Source organism: Chenopodium album, chromosome 24 (assembly GCF_948465745.1).
Source record: "Chenopodium album chromosome 24, dcCheAlbu1.1, whole genome shotgun sequence".
NCBI classification, from domain to species: domain Eukaryota; kingdom Viridiplantae; phylum Streptophyta; class Magnoliopsida; order Caryophyllales; family Amaranthaceae; genus Chenopodium; species Chenopodium album.
In genome coordinates, this window is record NC_137857.1 from 14,450,847 (window position 1) to 14,457,597 (window position 6,751).

Here is a 6,751-nt window from a genome sequence, read left to right on the forward strand (position 1 = left end):
TCTGGCTATGTCTTTATCTTGGCCCTACGATGATCCATTCTAATGGAGAGTAGTGGGGGCAAGTAGAGATACTCTTTTCAAGTATTGAGGCATGTTCATGATGGGGCATGAGTGAAGAGAGAACTATGCTAGTTTTCATTAGGATGTGATATGTTTAAGTTTTGAATAATATGTTTTGTTATTTGTTGGACTAACATCATTATTGGATTTGACGGTTTTGAATAAGGGCCTTGAAGGTTCCAAGTTGTAGTAGTTAATATTTAACTTGGTTTTGTTGATTTCCAACTTTACTTTCGTTTAGTTCGGTTTTTAAATTGTGTTATTTCTTAGTTTGACTTACAAACTTCCGCTGTGTGTCTTTGATAGTTGCCTTAGCCGTTTTTACGGTGGCGGTAATGTCTTAGATATTCCTAAATCGTGTTTTAAAGAGGGTAAAGCGTATTTTTTTTAAAGAAAAGGAATTTCTAGGGTGTTACAAAGTGGTATCTGGGAGCTTTGGTTGAGATTTTAAATTACCACTAACACGAAAACGTTTTTTTTATGATTTAAACTTGGCCAAGTGCTTATTTAATTTTTTTTATGTCCACTTCATTCCGATTTTATTTTATTTTATTTTAAATATTTTTATTTTTTTTTTCTAAGGAGGTCCGAAATTTTTTTTTATTTTGGGCCGAAATTTTTTTTTATTTTTAATTATTGGTCCGAATTTTTTTTTAGGGGGCCGAAAATTTTATTTTTTTTAGCAGGATAAAATATTTTTTTTTAGTTTGTTAATTTTGCAGGGAGCAAGGATTGAGGTAAGAATTATGTGTTAAAAGCTTTTATTAACATGTTGGTGAGCTTGGGTAGGAAAGGAAAGGGCATATAGGCTAGAATTTAATTTCTTCCCTGCGTGCATTAATTCTATTTCAGGGTGTTCAAGCATGTTGTATGATTAATTGTTTGTTGATTGAAGCATGGAATATACGTATTGTTTTGTGGGAATTATTCAAATTGTATGATTGAACACCAAACTTAAATTTTTGCACGGATTGTATCATTTATTTTATTTCTTTGGGGAAGGGAATTCTTTCTAAGCCTTTTTCCTCTACAGGATGCCTAACTTTCCTAGTAAGTATAAACAAATGGGGTCATTAATAAAGAAAAATGATGAGCACCCCTATGACTTCGTAGAGAAAATCAGATATTATTGTTCCTATAGGAGTAATGTCTTGCGGGATAAAATATTTGAGACCCCTGATCGTATCTCAGCAATGATTGTACACTGTCTGCCAGAGGAGCCTCCTTATATTGCTATCAAGGAAAAATTTGCTGACTTTTATCTTCCAGGAGATGTTCCAAACTACTACAAGTACAAAAATTATTATGGCCAGTGGTACCCCGATTATGTTTATTTAACTAACTACATTGTAAGGGTGGAAAGAGCTCACTATCAGCGTTTAAATCTTCCCTACCCTAACTACTACTATGACAACCCAGTAGAGAACAACCCACCTTTAAATCAACAACCAGAAAGTTCCTCTTCTGCATCATCAGGGGGTAACCAAGCGGAAAATGGAGAGCAACAAGAGGGGGACAGTTCAATGATGGAGATATCCGATCCTAACCCACCTCCAACTCCAGTTATAATCGACATATCATCAGACGAGGAAGAGGAGGGAGAATTCGTCCAAGTAGAACCTGAACCTGAGTCACCTGAACCAATGGAGGATTCTAATGACAATGATTTCGATCCTTCGAGTTATAAGCAATCTACTGACAAAAGGGACAACGTTCGAAAGGACTAATTATTATAATCTCTTTTATTAGGACTTTCAGTTTATTTTCGGTATCTTTATTATTTGCAACTAGGTAATAAGTGGTATTCCCACAAACATTTAGTGATCTTATGAACACTTGCTAGTGATTATACTCATTTATATTCCAGTATCTATTCATTATTCCTATCAATAAAATTCTACTTTTCTTTCCTTACTACCTCCCAATAATTCAATTATTTCGATTACAGCAATCACTCCATTTCCCAATAATTTTACTTATATTGCCATTCCAATTCTACAAACCAAATTCCAGCAAATCTAATTCTAGTCTCAAATATCGAGGGTTAACGGGGACTATTTTTATTTATTATTGTGATGCTTTATTAAATGCTTGGTTGGTTAGCAATCAATAATTAATTGATAAAGCTATGAACTTTGAATTTGGTAAATCCAATTCAAAATTCATTAGCTTCAAAAGAATTGTGCAAGCTTTAATAGTTCTAAACCTAGCGAGTGAATGCCTTGGGAGTTAACCTAAACCACATTTAATTTAGAACCTGATTCTTTTAATTCAGGAGAAGAAAGATGGCAGGAGGAAGCAGTACCAACACCGGCGGAAATGAACTTAGTGAGGTAGTAAGACAATTAGCAGCAGTTGCCCAACAGCTGGCTAGAAACACGTCCAGCAATGGGGATACTCAGGGGGAACTTTTTAAGAAAGTGGCACAGAGTAAGCCACTCGTCTATCAAGGGGAGCCTGACCCTACCATTTTAGAAAACTGGTTGAGAGAGTTCGAAAAACTGTTTGAAGCGGTGGGATGCCCTAAGGATTCGAAAGTGGGCTGTGCTACCTACTACCTAAGGGGTGAAGCTGACCTCTGGTGGCAGCAAAATGAAGCTACTGTTAGGACCCTACCTGGATTTAACTGGACCAAGTTCCAAGAGAAAATGAGGGATAAGCTTTACCCTAGCTTTTTGCAAAAGCAGAAAGCTGAGGAGTTCTCAAACCTCAGAATGGAAAAGATGTCAGTTACGGAATACTATACTAGGTTTATAGAGTTGTCCCGTTTCGCTGAGGAGACTGTTGCTACTGAAACAGCCAAGGCTAGGAAGTTTGAGAGTGGTCTAACTACGGATCTACAATTAAAACTCTGCGAGGAAGTATTTGAAACTCTGGATGAGGTGTATGGGAGAGCCGCACACCTGTATGCGTTGGAGGAAAAGAAGAAGAAGGAGCTGACTGACATGGAAGGGAAAGAGAAAAGAAAGGAGGTGGTGCAAGTTTCTGGTAACCAGCATGGAAACCAGAATGGTTTTAAGAAGCAGAAGTACCACCACAACAATAACTTCTCCAATAATAATAATTTCCAGAATAATAACCGTCAAGGTGGACGTGGCAACAATGGAGGGGTTAGAAACAATAACCGGGGGAATAACAGAGATGGAAGGTATCATCTTTGCAGAAGGTGCAATAACAATCACCCTGGGAAAGACTGCGAGGGCAATCTGGTTACTTGTCGTGCTTGTAACAAACTGGGGCATAGGGAGTACGAGTGTTACTCTAAGAATGCTAATGGGAATAGGCAGAACAACTTTAACTCAAAAGGGAACCAGAGGAATTTCCAAGGGAACAACAACAACAACAACAACAACTTTAATGGAAACAAGGGAGCACAACAGAATGGAGTGAGGAACGGTAACCCCAATAATAACAATAACCAAAATAAGGGTGGAGCTGCTGGAAAACTGAATGTGCTGAGTAGACATGAGGCTGAGGCCACGAATGATGTTATTACTGGTACTTTTTCTATTAACTCTATTCCTGTTAAAGTATTGTTTGATTCTGGTGCAACTTCTTCTTTTGTTTCTAAAGGTACTGTGACAAAACTTAGGGACTGCTTAACAGCAGTGAAACCAGTAGATTTACCTATAACTATTCCGACAGGTGGGGTAGTGAATTGTACTAAGGCATTTAGAAATGTGCCTTTAGAAATAGAAGGAAAGATATTTCCTTCTGACCTTATTGAGTTTGGGTTGAGTGACTTCGATATTATCCTAGGAATGGACTGGATGAGTAAGTATAATGCTGAAATTAGTTGTAGGTCACGAAAAGTCAAAATGGTTGCAAGCAACAATGAGTCAGTGACATACTGGATGAAAGGTGGTACTAAGTGCCCGAGATTAATTTCTGTCCTAAAGTTGGCAAAATACATGAAGAAAGGGCATCCAGTATATTTTTGCAGTGTCGGGGATATGGACCATGAGCAAGTGACAAACCCAGAGGATATAACAGTAGTGAATGAGTACCTGGATGTATTTCTAGAGGAAATTCCGGGGATGCCACCTAAGAGAACAATCGACTTTACCATAGATTTAGTTCCCGGAACAGCCCCTATATCCAAGGCACCATATCGAATGGCACCTGCGGAAATGAGTGAGTTGAAGGAGCAGTTGCAGGACTTACTGGAGAAAGGATACATTAGACCAAGTGCTTCACCTTGGGGAGCTCCAGTTCTATTTGTAAAGAAAAAGGATGGAAGCATGCGGTTGTGTATCGATTACAGGGAATTAAATAAGGTGACGATAAAGAATAAGTATCCTTTGCCACGAATAGATGATTTGTTTGATCAATTGAAAGGAGCCACGGTGTTCTCTAAGATCGACTTGAGGTCCGGATATCACCAATTGAGGATTGCCGATGAGGACATTCCTAAAACGGCATTTAGGACAAGGTATGGACACTATGAGTTCACAGTTATGCCTTTTGGGTTGACTAATGCTCCAGCGATCTTTATGGATTTGATGAATAGGGTGTTTCATCAATTTATGGATAAGTTTGTAGTGGTCTTCATAGACGACATTTTGGTATACTCCAAGAACAAGGAAGAACATGCAGAACATCTAAGGGCAGTTCTGCAAACACTGAGAGAAAACCACCTTTATGCAAAGTTCTCTAAGTGTGAGTTTTGGTTGGAAAAGGTAGCATTCCTAGGACACTTTGTGTCTAAGGATGGAGTAGAAGTAGACCCAGCCAAAATAGAAGCTGTGAAAAGTTGGCCTACACCCAAAACTGTATCTGATGTGAGGAGTTTCTTAGGTTTAGCAGGGTATTATAGGCGTTTTGTTAAAGATTTCTCCAAAATTGCTAAGCCTATGACTACTCTAATGAAGAAGGATAAGAAATTTGACTGGGATGAGAGGTGTGAAGAGGCATTTCAACTCTTAAAGCACAAACTAGTTACAGCACCAGTGCTTACACTTCCAGATGATAGTGGATTGTATGATGTGTATAGTGATGCGTCAAAGAATGGTTTGGGATGCGTGCTTATGCAAAATGGGAAGGTAATAGCATACGCATCAAGGCAGCTTAAAACACACGAGGTAAACTATCCAACCCATGACCTAGAATTAGCTGCCATCATTTTTGCCCTAAAAATTTGGCGCCATTACTTGTATGGAGTGAAATGTAGAATTTATACAGACCATAAGAGCCTAAAGTATATTTTCACTCAAAAAGACTTGAACTCTAGACAAAGGAGGTGGCTGGAGTATACAACGGATTACGACTTGGACATACAATACCACGAAGGGAAGGCGAATGTAGTTGCGGATGCTTTAAGTCGCAAATCTAGTCATGGAGTAAACTCGTTAGTAGTAGCTAATGAGTTATGTAGAGAAATGGCAAAATTGAACTTAGAAGTCGTGGAATGGGGAGTACCAGTAGGTATTCTAGCGAATCTGAGTGTCCAACCAACAATATTCGATGAGATTCGAGAAAACCAAGAGGGAGATGTGAAGTTGGACAGGATTCGTGAAAAGATTAAACAAGGGAAAGCTACAGACTTCAAAGTTCATGAGGATGGAAGTTTAAGGTATAAGGGTCGATGGTGTGTGCCACAAAAATGTGAAGAAGTGAAGAGAAAGTTGATGGAAGAAGGCCACAATACACCTTACTCAGTACACCCGGGAGGAGACAAGTTATATAAGGATTTAAAGAAAATGTTTTGGTGGCCTAGGATGAAAAACGAGGTGGCTGAATTTGTGGCAAGGTGCTTAACTTGTCAAAAGGTGAAAATAGAACACAAGAGACCTCAAGGGACTGTGCAGTCATTGGAAATCCCAAGCTGGAAGTGGGATTGCATTTCAATGGACTTTGTGACCTGTCTTCCTAAATCCAAAAGCGGCAATGACACCATTTGGGTAGTGGTGGATAGACTAACAAAATCAGCAGTGTTTATACCAATGAAAGAAACTTGGAAAATGGAACAACTTGCAAAAGCTTACATCAAGCACGTTGTGAGATTACATGGGGTTCCAAAAGATGTCATATCTGATAGGGATTCCAAGTTTCTATCAAAATTTTGGAAAAGTGTGCAAGAAAACTTTGGTACAACACTTAAAATGAGTACAGCCTTCCACCCTGCCACAGATGGGCAAACCGAAAGAACCATTCAAACCTTGAAAGATATGTTGAGAGCCTGCATTATAGATTTCCAGGGAGGATGGGAGGATAGCTTGGATTTAATTGAATTCTCTTATAACAATAGTTATCATGCGAGCATTGGTATGGCTCCATTCGAGGCCTTGTATGGGAGAAAGTGTCGTAGCCCAATTTGTTGGAACGACATTAGTGAAACTATAGTTCTTGGGCCTCAACTAATTGAAGATACAATCAAACAAGTAAGGGAAATTCAAGCTAAAATCCAAGCAGCTCAAGATCGCCAAAAAAGTTACGCAGACTCAAAGCGACGAGAAGAAGAATTTGAAATAGGCGATAAGGTGTTACTAAAGGTGTCACCAATGAAGGGAGTTATGAGATTTGGGAAGAAAGGAAAGCTCATTCCAAAATACATCGGTCCATATGAAATACTGCAAAGAATAGGCAAGGTAGCTTATAGGTTAGCTCTACCTATGGAACTTAGCAAAGTACATGATGTATTCCACGTATCACAGTTGAGAAGGTACATCCCTGATAAGTCCCATGTGCTTCA